Here is a 17,737-nt window from a genome sequence, read left to right as displayed (position 1 = left end):
GCATCCTGGTTTGTGCAGTCTGTCATACTCCCCAGTCATTCCTCCAGGCTTATCTGCACATGAATGTGGGAAACCCTGTCCATCAGCCACTACCTTCCCCGCCCTATCTGCCAGCCTCCACTTTGCTGTATGTCCTCTCTGCCTGGCTTCCCATCTCCATCCCTCATATCAGTGTGGATGAATGTTTCTTCTTTAACTCCTTGCTTGTTGGGCTTCCGTGCATTTTGACTTTCTGGCAGTTCTGGTTGATTTTCTGTTTATTAATTGGTTTTTATCCTTCTTTTGGTTGTGTGAGGAAGTCTTCTACCTACACCTCTGTCTTGGCTGAAACCTCTAATTATTTAATTTTTTGAGCTTTAAGAGACAACAGTAATCAGGAAGACTGGAGTCATCTTAGGGTGGTAGACATAGCCATTTTATATTTAAATATAAATTTATATTTATATTAAATACCTATTTTTATAAATATAAATATATTTATATTACTTATAAATATATATTTACATTTATATTAAATTTATATATATTAAACATAAATTTAGTAAATGTAAGTCACCTCAATGTATCTGTGAGACATATGTTGACAGAGTAGATTTAAAAATGTGACCCTATTATATGCCATTTACAAGAAACTCACTTCAAATATAGGACTATAGGAACATCAAAAGTAAAAGAATAGACAAAAATACTGTGTAAACATTAATCAAGAATAGCTACATTAATATCAAATAAAATAGAGACTTCAAAGCAAAGGAAATTATCAGGCATTTAAGGGAGACATTATATAAACATAATAAGGGTCATTCAAACAAAAAGACAAAGCAATCCTAAATGTGCGCACGCCAAATACAGATCTGTAAAATATATGGATATCAAGCAAAAACTGATAGAATGAAAAGAAGTAGACAAATCCACATAGTTGTAGACTTTACTCTCTATCAAAGCAGATAGAGCAACCAGACAAAAAGTCAGCAAGGATACGGAAGAATGCAACAACAGTGTCAGCTCCAGAACCTAACTGACATTTGTGAGCAATCCCCCTAAAAACAATAGAATGCATCTTCCTTTCCAAAACTCACAGAACTTGTAAAAACTGTCTATATAGTGGTTTTAATCTCAGCAAATTTAAAAGAATTGAAGTCATAAATAGTATATTTTCCACCCACAATAAAATCACTAGAAACCAATACCAGAAAGATAACAGAAAAATCTCCAAACACTTGGGAGATTAACCAACACACTTTCAGTCAATGGGTCAAAGAAGCAATCTCAGAGACAATTTTCAAAAGTAGATTGAACTGAACAAAAATAAAATTCAATCTATAAAAAAATTGTGGGAAATAGCTAAAGCAGAATTAAAAGATAAATTGATATCACTAAATGCATACAACACCAAAGTCTGTAATCAATAATCCAATTTTCTACCTCATAAACCTGGAAAAAGAAGAGAAAAATAAGCCCAAAGCTAGAAGAAATATGGAAACAATATCAAGCAAAAGAGAAAAAAAGCAGAAATTAATAAAATTGAAAATAGAAAAACAATAGAGAAAATCAATGAAACAAAGTGTTTGCTCTTTGGAAATGTCAATAAAATGACAAACCTGGTAATACTGACTAAGAAAAAGAGAGAAGACATAAATTAAAAATATCAGGAATGAAACAGGATATCACTACAGACTCTACAGACATCAAAGAATAATTAAAGTATACTATGAACAACTTTTCACCATAAATTTGACAACTTTGATGAAATACATCAATTACTCAAAATATATAAACTGCCACAACTCTTCTGGCACTGAATAAATAATTTTAACAACCCCATACTTTTAAGAAAATTGAATTAATATATAAAAAACTAACAAAAAAGTTAATATCCATATGATTTCACTGGAGAATTCTACCATGTCTTTAAAAAAGAATTAATACCAATTCTCCATGATCTCTGAAAGAGCTAGAATAAGGGACACTTCTTAATTCATTTCACAGATCTAGTATTAGCTTGAAACTGAAATCAGACAAAGACAGTACAAACAAAACAAAACAAAACAAAAGAAACAAACACAACCACAGACCAATATGCCTCAGAAATTTAGATGCAAAAATTATTAACAAAATATGAGGAAATAGAATTTAGCAACAAATAAAAAGAAGTATGTACCATGAATAACTGGAATTTATTTCAGGACTCCAAGGCTGGTTCAGTATTTGAAAGCTAACTAATGCAATCCACTACATCAGCAGCATAAGAAAGAAAAATTACATTTTCATAGCAACAATGTAGAAAAAAGTATTTGAAAAAATATTTAACATTCATTCATAATAAAAACTCAGAAAATAGAAGTGGAGGGTAATTTCCTCAACCTAATAAATACCATCTACAGAAAACTTAGAGCATATATTATACTTAGAAGTAAAAAAAAAAAAAAGGACGGTTTTTCCCCTATAATTGGGAACAAGGCAAGGATATTTGCTCTTACTACTTCACCACTCTTATTCAACATGGTATTGGTCCAATTTACATATGTATTATATGTAAATAAAATATGTTACATTATATATGTATCTATTTTATACACACACACATACAGAGAGAGAGAGAAGTTTATCCAAGTAGGTAAAAGACCTATATATTGAAAACTACAAGACATTAATGAAAAAAATGAAGCACAATTAAATGGAAAAATATTTCATACTCATGTATTAGAAGAATCAAAATTGTTAAATGCCCATACTGCCTAAAGCAACATACACATTCAATGCAATCTCTATCAAAATTCCCATTGCATTTTTCACATAAATAGAAAAATAATCCTAAAATTTGTGTGAAACCATAAGAGATTCTGAATGGCCACAATAATCTTGAGAAAGAAGAGCAAAGCCACAGGCATCATGCTCCCTGATTTCAAACTATGTTACAAAGCTACCGTAATTAAAACAATATGGTATTGGCATAAAAACAGAAACATATATCAATGGAACTAAATAAAGCCCAAAATTAAACCCACGCATATACGATCAATTAATTTATGACAAATAAGTCAACAATACACAATGGGGGAACAACAGTCTCTTCAAATGGCACTGGGCAGCCACAAATAAAAGAATGAAACTGGACCAATGTACACAAAAATTAATTCAAAATAGATGAAAGACTTGAACATAAGACCTAAAGCCATAAATCTCCTAGAAGAAAGTACAGGCAGTAAATTCCTTGACAGAGGTCTTGGCGATGATTTTTTAAAATCTGAAACCAAAAGCAAAAGCAACAAGAGTAAAAATAAACAAGTGGGACTACATCAAATTAAAAGTTTCTACACAGCAAAAGAAACCATCATCAAAATTAAAGCACAGCTTACTAAATGGGAGAAAATATTTACAATAATTTTTGGCTAATACTCAAATAATTGGCTAATATCCAAAATATATAAAGAATTTATACAACTCAGTATCAAAATCAATTTGTTTTTAAAATGGGCAGGTGAGATGAATAGACATTTTTTCTAAAGATGACATACAGATAATGAACAAAAAATGCAAATCAAAACCAAATGGCACAGCCATTCCACTGCTGGGATTATACCCAAAGAATCCTGAAACACCAATTCAAAAGAACTATGTACCCCAATGTTCATAGCAGCACAATTTACATCAGCCAAGTGTTGGAAACAGCCTAAATGCCCATCAGTAGATGAGTGGATCGAAAAACTATGATACATTTACACAATGAAATACTATTCAGCAGAAAAAAAGAAGAAACTCCTACCCTTTGTGACAGCATGGATGGATCTGGAAAGCATAATGCTAAGTGAAATAATCCAGGTGGTGAAAGACAAATACCATATGATCTCACCTATAAGTGGAACCTAATCAACAAAACAAACATGTAAGGAAAATATAACCAGAGACATTGAAATTAAGAACAAACTGACAGTAATCAGAGGGGAGGTAGGGGGGGATAATGGGGGGGGGGAATGGAGAATGGTTGTCAGAAACATATACAAAGGACACATGGACAAAGACAAAGGATAGGATTGAGGGTGGGAGGTGGGAATGGCTGGGGTGTGGGGGAGTAGTGAGGGGACAGTGGAGACAACTGTACTTGAACAACAATAAAAAAATAAAATAAACAAATGAGATATCACCTTGTAGCTGTTAGAATGACTATTATAGTCTATGGCCATACCACCCTAAATGCTCCTGATCTTGTCTGATCTCAAAAGCTAAGCGGGGTCAGGCCTGGTTAGTACTCGGATGGGCGAAGGACTATTATAAAAAAGACTAAAGATCACAAGAGTTAGCAAGGATATGGAGAAAAGGGAATCTTCATGCACCGTTGGTGGGAATTTTGCAGGCTCTATGAAAAACAGTATGAATGTTCCTCAAAAAATTACAAATGAACTACTATATAATCCAACAGTTCCACTTCTGGGTATTTATTTGATGAAAACAAAAGCAGTAATTTAAAATAAATATATGCACCCTGTATGTTCATTGCAGCAATATTTACAATAGCCAAGATACGCAAACAATCTAAGTGTCCATCCAGGAACTTATGTTAAGTGAAAACTCAAAGTGTTAACTATTATATGATTCTATTTATTTAACATTCTTGAAATGAAAATTTATAGAAATATAAAATATATTAGTGAATACCAGAGATTAAGAAGTAGATAAAATAGAAAGTAGGTGTGGTTATAAAGACATATCATAAAAGATTGTTATGAAAGAAAAATACTCTATATCTTGACTGCATGCTTATCAATATCCTGGTCATGATATTGTACTACAGTTTTGTAAGATGTTAAGGGTACATAAGATTTCTTGTCTTACAACTTCATGTTAATCTCAAAATGAAAGCACAATTTAAAATTATACACAGACCCTTTAAGGACAAAACTATAAATATTTATTAAAAATAGAGACATGTGCTTATATAGAAAATGAATTAATTCTCTCAAAATTATTATATGGCTTCTAAGCAATTCCTATAAAAATTTCAACAGTCTTTGTTGTTACTGTTGTTTAGGAACAAGAAAGAGCCAAGAATAGGAAAGACACTCATAGAAAAGAAAAATGAAATGGTTTAACTTATCTCATTAGGTAGCAAAACTTACGGGAGAGTATGAACCCTGGCTGGTGTAGCTCAGTGGATTGAGTGTGGGCCTGCAAACCAAAGGAGATTATGATTTTGGCCTAAGCATGGATAAATTAACCTAATGGAATGGAAAGGCAAGTTCAGAAAGCTACCCACTGAGATTTGTTGTATGAAGAATTATCACTTCCAATTAGCAGGAGAAGGTGACACAATTCAATAAATTATGTCATGGCTAGTGACCATTCAAATGGGGGGTGGGGAATAAATATACTTAGATCTCTAATACCTATACCAAATCAATTAAAGATGGATTAAAGACTTATGTAAATAAAAAACTTTAAATTTTATAATAAAATATAGACTAATATGTTTGTGCTCTCAGGAAAAATAAATCTTTTATAAATATATTATCAAGCAAAATTTCAGGATAATAAATACTTGGAAAGGAGGCATGCAAATGGACCAGGAGAAAAATACAGATTCAAACACATTGGTAATGTACCATTTTTAAACTGGGTATTTGGTTCATAAACAGTCATTATTATTATTATTTCCTTTTGTGTCTTACCTAATCTATATTACATTTATTATTTTATGATTATATGTTATATATGTATTTATGAATCCAGAAGCAAACATAAAAAAATAAAAACAAGTAAAAGCCTCCTTTCCTTAGCATGTAATAAAAGTCATTTAATATTTCTTAAATAAATGAAAGGAAGAATATAGGTAACAGCTGAAATTACCCCTCAATGTATTGAATATTATGGTTTTCTGACCTAGAAAAAAAAGCAGTACCCTCATTTATAAGCAAAGTTCATAATGGGTAGTCCCTTCCTTCGAATCAGGAAACATTGAAAAAGCCTAAACCAATGAGAAGGATATAAATAAAATTCATTTAAAAGAGAAAAAATAAGGATAATCGTGCTGATCACCACCCGCAGCAACAGATGCAGCTGAACTTCCTGGATAGTGTTGAGAAAGTGCTTCCCATGTGCGCATCTCAGCTCCCCCACACGTAGGATGACTTTCCAAGACTATTTCAGGGATTGGAGAGAACCCCGATTTCAAATGTAGGCCAATTTCTGGACAGAACTGAAACAGAAACAGAAAGAAGCAGAAACTCAGAAGAAAAGCATGGGTTGCGAAGAACTTCATGAGAAGAGATGGGAGTCATGGAAGTCCAGGCAGGGCAGAGTTTTTCAAAGAATCAGGCAAAACCGATTTGTCTAATTGCCCCGGGGAAACAAAATCCCGTTGTTTATTTTACTTTAATGTTGTCAAGTACTCGTTGTACCCCTGCAGTTAAAAAAAAAAAAAAAAAACTGCACACAGTATTATGGACACACTACCATTAAAACAGAGTATCTGTGAACAGTGGTCTCAACATTAAGTATTTTTGTCTATTATTTAACTGTCTGAGGTTGTCATTGTAACTTAGCACCTAGTATATGGTAAATTAAGAGCGACGTGCAGTGCATGACAGAGATGGTTAAAAACCCTGACTCTCCTGGTGGTCCAGATGTTAGCAAATGACCGAGTTAATCGTCTCCATTTCGGTAAATGACTTCATTCCTACTACACGGATCACTGGCAGCATCGTAACACTGGTCCTGGCTCTACTTGTAGCATATGTGCTGTATGTGGCACTAGGCACACTTCCTCCTACCAAAATAGGCAATTATTTTAACCAAAACAAAACTCAACTGACTTCATCCTTCCTAAAAAATGAGTCCCATAATTGTTAACAAAACTCAATCTACTGTCTGTTTTGGTTTATTTGTCTTAACAACGTGTTTTCAAGTTTAAGTTAGAGACATAAACCAGAGGTCAAGTGCCCTGTAAATCAAACCCTCACTCTCAGTCATACAGGAAAGCATGTCTGAACTCACTCTCAGTCATACAGGAAAGCGTGTCTGATTAGAAACCAAAAAATCAAAGATGATTTATACACACATACATACACATATACTTTGTAATACAAAGGTCAGGATTAATAATTTTAAGAAAGAAACACGCCTTCATGCCTGAGATGGCAAACTCATCTCACCTAAGCAGAAGTCACTGTCATTAAATGGCAGGAGACAGTTGTCACCTGCTGTTTCTTTCCCTGGGAAACCTCTTGATTAAATGCCTTTTCCAATTAGGCACATTCGATTTAGAAAGAATCCATTAGACAATGACTAGATAGCATATTTTCATTTGACATAATGAAGTGTTATCAGCAAAGGCTGATGATAACTTTATTTGGGTTTAAATCTTTTTTTAACCCTCTCCTAAGAATACATTTATTGATTTTAGAGAGAGAGGAAAGGAGAGAGAGCAAACATTGATGTGACAAACATCAATCAGTTGCCTCCCATATAGGCACCAACTGCAGATCAAACCCACACCCCATGTATGTACCCTGACCAGGAGTCGAACCTGCAAACTTTGGTGCATGAGGTAATGCTCCAACCAACTGAGTCACCCAAACAGAGCTTGGGTTTAAATCTTACTTTCTGTTCCTTGCTGGGGAAATTTTGACAGATCTCAGAAATAAAATGTGTGAGGGCAGCAGCTATACCTACATTGTTCATGGATGTTTCCCCAACATTGACCTAATGTTAAATAGGCCCTCCGTAATTGCCAAAGAAATTAGAGTGCAACCTTAAATCTGTACATTATACTGATCCTGTCAAATAATGAGTATAACACATGAAGACAGAGATCAAAGATACAAATAAAATTCAGCAAAGGCGTCTGAGAAGCAGTTCCCTCCAGTACAGGTGGACCAATATGGCTTTTTTAATCTTTGTATTCTCTGTATTCCATGCATCACTGCCCTAGAAGAAGCCTCAGCAGCCCTCTTTCCATAAAATCTATTTTTTAATGGTGTGATCGATTGTCTCCAAAACTGGCCACCAACAATTTTGTCACTCTTTACATGCAGGCTACTCCTCCTATCAAGAGGTAGAGATTATTCTCCCTCTCTTTGAATTTAGCCTTGTGATATCCTTTGATGAAGAGAATCCAATGGCAGCAACATGTGTGGGTTCAGGGTCTCGTCATTAGGATGACTGGTAGCACCCAGTTTTGCTCTCTTGAGCTTAACCCCCGTGCTATAATGAAGTCCACGCTCCCCTGCTGGATAAAGTAGTCATGTAAAGAAACCATGGAAGATAAGATAGCATGTGGGGAGAGAGGCCAAATGAAACTGTGAATGAGAACTGAGGTGGCCCAGCTGACAGTTGGCTTTAAGGCACAGACACACAAGAGAGGCTATTGTGGAGGCTTTAGCCCAGCCCAGATGCCAGGTGAACACAGGCACCTGAGTGACTACCTGGAGCAGAAGGACCACCAGGCAACCCACAGACTGGTGAGAAATAATCAACCATTGCCACTGTAAGCCCCTATGTTTTAGGTGGCTGTTACATAGTAATAGATAACTAAAACAGATGACATCACAGTCCTCCACTTCTATGTCACCATTAGTGACTCATTTTTTGGATACTTTTCTCATAGAAATTATACCTGGTAGTGTTGAAAACAGTTTCTAGAATGAAGAGCCATGCTTAGAAAATGCCGATTTCTAACACTTTGTAATGGGTGCAATGCCAGATAATATGACTTTTATTTTAATGGACAGTGTCTCTAATTCACTGTACTTGAAATATTCAAATGGATAGGAGTTTTACTCTTAGTATTCTGCTGATATTTGTCAGTTCAAAAAGAACAAAGCCCAGTTTAGTACAGTATGTCCCTACCATGTGCACCTAAAAACAAATCTTTCAGGTCTAAGCTGATCCATTATGTGGTTAACTAGATATCTAAATATTAAATTTTTTTCCCATCAGAACTTTTTTCCTCTGTCATTCTAAATTTCAGTATGAGACACTTTAAAGTTACTTAGGGTAGATACATTCATCCAAAAAAGTCTCATATAACATCATTTTTACTTATGGCATTTCAAAATAAAGTGGCACGATGAGGTAAACTCTCTGTAAAACCTCCTGGTGAACACTAAGTAAAATCCACTTATTTCAGTGACTCCTGTCATGATGTAATAATCTTCTCCCCTTTCTTTCAGGCTGAATTCCAGTGTGGAGTCTTCCTGAACAGAACATAAAGGGCATGAGCCATTTCTAAAATTGTTTGTTCTTCTACTGACATAAAAATCCTTTGTACATTAAGCTTACTTATATAACAGGTGAAATACTAAGTTACACCTCCCAGGACTGCGTGAAGCAGCAGTGCCATGGGAAAGCATCCTTGCCTGTCCCTAGAAAGCTATTCACTGTTAACCACACTATATTATAAATCCCAGCTGCAAAAGCCTGCAGTGACACTTTCTCATAACAAAGCTAAAAGCAGATATAATCAAGTGTTTTCCCAGGGGAGTCTAAAGAGAACTTACCTTTTGAATAGTCGATACTCTATTTCTGTACTAAAGTTCTCAACATGTAGACATGCTTTATCCCTTCTTTTTATAAACTATTATTTCTACAGTTGTCAAACTCTAATTGAACAGTTTCATATGCCTTTTTCAACTAATTACTGCAGAATACACTGATAATGATTTTGCCAATTTTATTATTCTTGAAGACATCAAAATGTCTGGCTCCCCCTAGAATTCTATTTCAAGTCCTCTGCTCTTCAGTGAATGCCAAATATCTACCTCTCCAAAGCCAGATCAACTCAGTAAGGATACTTTCTAATTTCCTGGGTGATCACATATAAACCCACAGCTTTCAGTGATGACTCCCAAATCTGACTTTCAAACTTAGACTGCGCCTTTGCATTCCAGCTCTGTATAGCTATCTGTCTTCTGTACATGACCATATGCACATTCCACTGCTGCTTCAAAGTCCTGGTAACTGATTGCCTTTCTCTTTCCATTCTTGGTCCAATACTTTGTCTTGTTAATGAAATTACCACCTATCCCCCAAACCTAAGCTCTTTAACTCCTCCTTTACACCTCACAGTTAGCCCATAATAATGACTAACAATTCTAGCCAAAACACACCTTTTTAACTCACCAATTCCCTCTCTCTTACCTCACTAATGCATCATTCCTTTGCCTGGACTCTTGCACATGTATCCCTGTTGGTCTCCCTGACTATAGCCTTGCCTCCTCAGTCCATTCCCTGAATAGTGATCAGGGTGATCCTTCTAAGACATGGAACTAATCCCACATGGCAGCATAGTGGAATGGGACAGCATGTAGGCTCCAGAGCTAATGTTGCATCGTGTGTGTCACTTAACCTATCTATGCTTTATTCTCCTCTGAAGTTAATTGGGAATAAACATAATATCTACTTCCCATGATTGTTATGGAGACAAAATGAATTAACATCTATAAAGCTCTTAGAACACTGCCTGGCATATAGAAAGTGCAATACAAGCATTTGTTAAATAAATGGATGCTGTTTATCCACTTAAAACCTTTCTCTAGAGGAAAGTGCTTACTTAGGGAAAGTGACCCTCCATAAACTAACCTGCTTGCCTGTCTAGCCTCAATTTACTCCGGTTATTCCACATAAGAACAGAGTGCCAGGCAGAGACGACTACTGGCCAGTCCCTAACCTGCCCTGCCATCTCCTTCCTCTGTGCCCTTCTCTCTGGAATGCCCTCTTCCCCACAGAAGCTGGGTGAACTTCTACCAATCCTTCAGGCTCTGAAGGATTAGGTGTCTTCTTCCTTTGAAAGCCTTTTGGGACTCATTCAAACCAAACTACTCACTTCCTTTTTAGTCCTGTTCTAGGACCCAGTAGATATCTCTATTATTTCATGTACCACATCATCTTTCAACTATATTTTTGACAATCCTATTCCCCTACCAGGTGTGCTCTCTGAGGTCAGGGACTGTGTCATGTGGCTTTATATCTTTAATGGGTAACATAGTATCTAGTACAGAATGTAAGATACAACAAAAGTTTGTATTTATGTATTCTCTATGTTTATTACTGACACTAATAGTGTCATTAGTAATAATAATAATATCTTACTGTGTAAATATTTATAAAACACTTTGAAACCACATTATATTATGTTATTATGATTCATAGAATAAAATACACAAAAACATTATCTCCACTTTACTAGTGAGAAAACCAAGATCTTAAAAGTTACATAGTTTCCTGGTTTCCCTGGGGTCATGTGGCCATTATTGAAATCCAGGGCATGCAACTCCAACTCTTCTGTTTTTGTTTGCTTATTTTTCCACAATCATTCCTTCAAGATGACCATTTTCTTCTAGTTATACCCTGGGAAATTAATGATGCTGCCCCCTCCACCTCTTTAAAAAAAAAAAAACAGCTCTGCTTTAATGTCTGTAAGATTCATACTTCATCATCCAGAAAGGTAACTCTCTTGATTTAATCAATAAGAATAGTATTGTTCCACCCTGGCTGGCGTAGCTCAGTGGATTGAGCATGGGCTGCGAACCAGAGTGTCACAGGTTTGATTCCCAGTCAGGGCACATGCCTGGGTTGCAGGCCATGACCCCCAGCAACCGCACATTGATGTTTCTCTCACTCTCTCTTTCTCCTTCCCTTCCTTCTCTAAAAATAAATAAATAAAATCTTAAAAAAAAAAGAATAGTATTGTTCCTTGTCAAATGCATTCATTTCTTACAGATATGTCTTGTAAACTCTCAGATGGCTGTCATTTTAAAATACATTGTGTCCCCATGGGGGGTGATATTAAAATCCATGGTTCCATTCCAAGGGTACCTATGTCCTTGGAGCCAGATAAGGAAGCCTGGTCTGTGATGTCCTCTCACACATTATACGCCAGGTAGGAAAGTTCAAAACACACTCACACATATACACACACAAAGAATCTGATCAGGCATGGAGATTTTTTATAAAATCTATAAAAGGAAAATCTTCCTTTAAAAAACAGTTTTTGGAGACACTTGAAGATTATTAGGCTCAGGGCCAGTGTCACTGGTAAATAATAGTCTAGTGTTTATGTTTTCACTGGGGATTGTTTCTCCTGACATCAAAAATTAAATGAGGCAGCCAGATTCTCAGAGCCTTCAATTTTATGGGGAGAACTGTAAGTTTGAAACATAAACAAAAGGGCTAGCCTATCATTCCAGGGAGTTTAATGAAAAACAGAATTTTTAATGTATAACTGCTTCTATCCTTGTACCAAATCTCTAAAATGAGTTTTTTCCCCTCACCTCAGAAGTCCTTCCAAACCCAGGTGTGTGGCAAAGGCTGGTTGCCACAGAGAAAACAAGCCAGTCCCAGGGGGTGAGCGCTGTATTGCCAAACACACACCCTGCGGGGTTTGCAGTCTTGTCAGGCCCCAAACAAAAGCCTCTTGTTTTTGTCTTCTCTTTATATAGATTGCAGTCTTTAACTTTTTAACATTAAGATATATATTACATGTTTTACTTAATCTCTATTTTAGGAAAGTTTCTACCCTATGAGAGACTATCTGAACTAACCTAATGTACTTGCTGTAAAAGTCCATGAATAGGCAACAACCACTGGGTGAAATTTATCCCTTCCATTGAAAAAAGCAGGATAACGCAAGCAAATTCCAGTTGTTCTGGACATTCCCCATGAAACTAAGTGCCACTTTCTCTTTATAAAAACCACTGGCTGAAACAATACTCTGATTCAATATTTGGCCCCAAAGAGCTGTGAAAGCACAACTTTCCATTGATAACTTAATTCCCATCTCTCCTTGGGATTCTTAGTTATAAGCAGGCTCGTGAACACATATAACTATATGTGTTTATAATCAACATTCCATCTTAAAAGGAAAAACATTATTTTTAAAAATCAACAGAGATTATTTACTGGTGCTTAAAGTAGTCAAATTTTGATTGTGATCATAGATTCAGTGTTCGAAAGTCTATGATTTAGTCAAATGAAACACAGGCTTATTTTTGTCTCTTGCTTTTGGATTTTCTGATTAAAAGCCAGTATATATGGCACATCAAGTCTTCTAAATTCACAGTGAAAAGTGAGTAATTATTTAGGGTTAACTAAGTACAAGATTGTAAACCAGTGTTACCGTCTAAATTATCCCAAACTAAAATTACACTTAACCATAAGCAAAAATATAGTACAGCCTGTCACTACTTTCCTTAATTCATGAAAGTAAATATAAATGGAAGAAGTAAGTAATAACATCTCACATTTTCCAAACACTAACCTACTGATTTTATAAATAGAGCCTCCCAACAATTCTATGAAAGAGAAGAGAAGGGATCATTCCTCTCTTTTGAGGAGCTGAGTGTCAGAAAGACGGCATGGCTCCCACAAGGTCATCCAGCTGGCAAAAGGCGGAACTGGGAACACCTCTAGTCCATCTGCACTGATGTACACCACACTTCCTCTCCTGAACAGACCTAACTATTACCAGAATCCACCTAGCAGCCAAACGGCTATTAGTCACCAATCTGCTCTAAATTAACTCTAGCAACAGTCCTACAAATTTGGTAAATGTGAAAGAAAGGTTTCTGAGAAGCAGCTATGGAGCAGTTACAAACCAACAAATTTCAGGGCGACAGTACCATTCCAAGGAGGCACCACAGTCTCACTCGATATGCCCCAGGCTCCCTGTGCAGTCATCTGGTTCCAACCGAATCCTGCTCTCTCCACAGCACTACAGTGTAATAGTTTCCACCAGAAAACAAACAGTGTGACCTCTGTAGTGACAGCTAACACTAGAGGACTGGGTAATGCATTGTGTTGCAGAGTTGCTCTTTCTGTATCCACCAAGGGTCACAGGGGCAGTTTCCTGCAGTCATCAGGGTTGCTGTTTACTCGGGTCATCATAACCCTCTTTTATTTTTGTTTTTCCCACAAACACCAGATAGTGCCATATACGCAATGAAGACAATCCTAAAATGATCTGAAAATTGTTCTATTTAGTACATTCAGTGACACACATGGAGACTTACCAATTTTTCCTGAGTTTTCATTCATTTACTGAACAGCTATTGTGTGCCATACTCTGGAACAGATCCTGAGAATACATAAGTCTTGCATAGGATACAGACAGAAACAATCACACCACCACATGCTTCTAGGTGGACAATATGACAAATTGCTTTGAGTGTGATTGTTTCTGACTGGTGAATGGGAAGGCAGAAATTGTCATTTTATCTAGTTCTTATCAATTAAATAGTAGATAAGTAAATAAAGAGTAGGAAGGCTAGTATTTTATCCCTGCTGTAGTACACAAACATACAAATACAAATTAATGCATCAGTTCCCATGGGAAATCTCTACAAACCTAACCCTGAAATATTTTAATAAAAAGAAAAACCTCCAAAACAACGTACTGACTGTGTTAGTATTGTTGTAATAATAACTACAGAAATGCAGATCATGCATTTTACTATATTACCATATCTGTGCATAGATGCTCAAAATATTAAGAATAGAAAAGTTTTTAACTATAACCCAATTTAATAATATTTTTGATAAGTTAAAGAAAGGCTAAGTGTCTTATTTTAAATCACACAGTTAATCACTGAGATTAAAACAACTAAAACTTAGATTTCCTGTTGTCCAATTTAATTTCTTCCTGCAACATGCATACTCTATTGGTGTAAGTCAATAGTTCATGTTTAGAGATGGCTTTTGGAAAACATAAGAATGGTAGTTTGAAGTCAGAGGCTCATGTAAATAAAACTCATAGATGTTATTTATTTTCTAGTTAATACAAAAAGGAATACATCCCCAAAGAAGAGAGCATGAGGTAGGGAAAGGAATTTCAAAGGTGAAGGACCAAAATGGAGATCAATATTAAAAGCCAAGAATCAGGAGACCAGGGTGTTATTGTGACTCATTCTTGCTAAGTGGTCTTTTACAGTGGTTGGCCCCCATTCTTTTCTATTTTAACACCTGTAAAATTGAGCCAATTCCTGGCTGGAAACCATATATATATATATCCTGTCTTTGTGTATGAACATGTATTGCATTTCTAAACATATTTATATAGATTAAATATCTGCTGGGAACCTTTTTTATATATGCTCACAATGATCTCCCCAGCCAGCCTCACACATCCCACACCAGTCAGCCCCACTGCAGAAAGGAGCAGGCTGTGTTGCGGAGGGCTGATGGGACTCACCCAGAGCCACTTACTTAGCAGGTTACAGAGCTTCAATTTGAACATGGTTTTTAAGTTCATTGACTTTTCTGTTAAAAGCATCTTTAGACCAAATAGCCCTTAAAGTCTTTTCTGGTTCTAAAACTTGACTTTTAATACAATATAAAAAATAAAAAGTGCTTTAGAGAAGTTAAAGAGCCGTGGAAATATGAGGTATCTGTAAAACCCCCATTAATCTATCTATCCATCTGTACGGACTCAAAGTTTGACAAATTTCACATATCTCTGTCTATATGCCAGAGTGAGAGGGTGGACTTTTTGAGTCCTTTGTAGTCCTGAGAAGATTAAATAATAAATAGCCATAATTTGTCTTGACATTTAGAAAGTAGATATCACACTGAATAAGTTATTAGAATGGAGAACTCTGAATATAATAGATGTTCAAGTAATTTGACTTCCTTTCATAGGCAATATATAATCTCTACAGTTTGGCCAACTTTCCTGTCAACCAGAATATTCATATTTTCTTTGGTTGGTACAGAAGTCACCCTGAAAGAGGAATGCCTTTTATTGACATATTCCAGAGCAAAATGCCTTCCTGTCACAGAAAACAGAGGATGCCTCAACATCTGCTCTAGCCCCCTTAGCACAGCTGTCTTTTCCCAATGAACCTTGCCCCTCCTGCCACAGAACAAATGTAAATGTTCTCCCCATTGCTTAGAAAACACCCTGGCCCCTAGTTTAATTTCTGTTCATCCTTCACAACTAAGCTCAAATATCACTCCCTCAGAATATTGTTACCCTGAGACTCCTGCCTTAATTATTCCCCATAGTTAAAGCCTCATGGCATATACACATTTATTTTATTGTTGCAGCTATTGCTAGCAGTTGTGACTCATTACTTATTTGTGTAATTATTTGATTAAAAGTGACTTTCTCACTAGATTCAAACTCTAAGAGGACAGAGACCATATCTTTTTGTTCACCATCATATCCTCAGGGCCTAGCAGATGCCTGAGACAGGCGAAATATTCAGATTTGTTATTGTTGTCATTGTTTGTTTGTATGTATGTTTGAGAGAGAGAGAGAATCAATCGTTCTCTTCTGGAGAAAACTCCATCCACTTTCAGGGGTTAGGGTTAGAGTTAGGGTTAGGGTCTAAACCTGAGTTGGCTTGCTTCATATGCTCCTGCAAATTCTATTTCTGGGGTCTACTTCTAAAGAGCCTCATATACCAAGGAGCTAGTGCTTTATAACAATAAGACAATCTAGTTAAAGATAATATAATATTAATTTTTAAAAAATCCTCACCCAAGTTTACGTTTATTGATTTGAGAGAAAGAGAGAGAGACAAAGAGACAGAGAGAAACAAGGGAATGGATAGGAGAGGGAAACATCCATTGGTTGCCTCCCATACATGCCTGACCCAGGATCAAACTGCAACCTAGGTATGTGCCCTGACTGGGAATCAAACCTGCAACCTTTTGGTGCATGAGATGATGCTCCAACCAACTGAGCCACCCAGCCATGGCAATATAACATTTTGTTTTCAACTGATGCTTACAGAAAGAACCCAAGAGAAAGAAGAAAATGTTATGAACAAATATGTTGTAATTAATATAACAGTAATGTGAAAATGACCTTAATACCCATAAAGAAGCAAGTAGTTAAACATAATACATATATTCAGTAGAATGCTATCTATCCATTAAAATGATTATTATGAAGATTATGTTATAAAAAGAAAAATTCTCAAGTAAATAAGGCTAAGTGAATAAAAATAAAATATAAAACTACATATTATCTTCTAATATACAAAGACTATGTTTATATAGAGATTGAAAAATAGTATGAAAAAGAAAATCAACTTGATATTGGAGTGTCACATAATCATATAATCTTGTAATAAGATTACAAATGTGGTAAGACTATAATTTTTTAAATCAAGTTAATCATTTAAAAGTATACATAGAACAATGCTCAGAGACTGCAGAATTTTTCATCAAAATTTTAGTATTTATCTTGAGAACACAGTATCATGTTACATGTGGCATATTTTCCAGTGTAAAGAACAACTGGATTACACATTTTAATGAAGACTAAGTACCGATAAACTCATCTTCATTCTTGGAAACTATGATTTACAACTACTGAACATATTTGGCCAGAATCTAAAATCAACATTGTTTCAACAAAAGACTATGTCAGGTTCTCGAGCTACTACAGCGTGCTTCCAGTCATGTGATGACACTGGGATGCACGTGTGTTAGACTGGAATGTGCAGTAAATAAACTCAATTGCTTTCTGTTTAGAAATCAGCACCCAAGCAGCCACAAGGATCTATCTTCTGAGAAGCCCTCTTTGATTCCAGCCAGGGAGCTAATTTATTATCCAGCCAGGGAATGTCTACCCTAAGAACACTGATTCATGCAGTCTCCTAGGAAGACAAGCAGGCCCTTCTGAAATTCATACCAAAGTCTAGTGTATTTGTTCATTATGAGCCAAATACATCTCTGAGCATGCCAACCATGCTATTCCAATTTATCCTCACTACAGCTTCACAGATCAGGCATTATT

The sequence above is a fragment of the Phyllostomus discolor genome, chromosome 1 (genome assembly GCF_004126475.2).
Source record: "Phyllostomus discolor isolate MPI-MPIP mPhyDis1 chromosome 1, mPhyDis1.pri.v3, whole genome shotgun sequence".
Lineage (NCBI taxonomy): Eukaryota > Metazoa > Chordata > Mammalia > Chiroptera > Phyllostomidae > Phyllostomus > Phyllostomus discolor.
The sequence above is the reverse complement of the archived record's forward strand: the minus strand, read 5'-3'. Positions refer to the sequence as shown.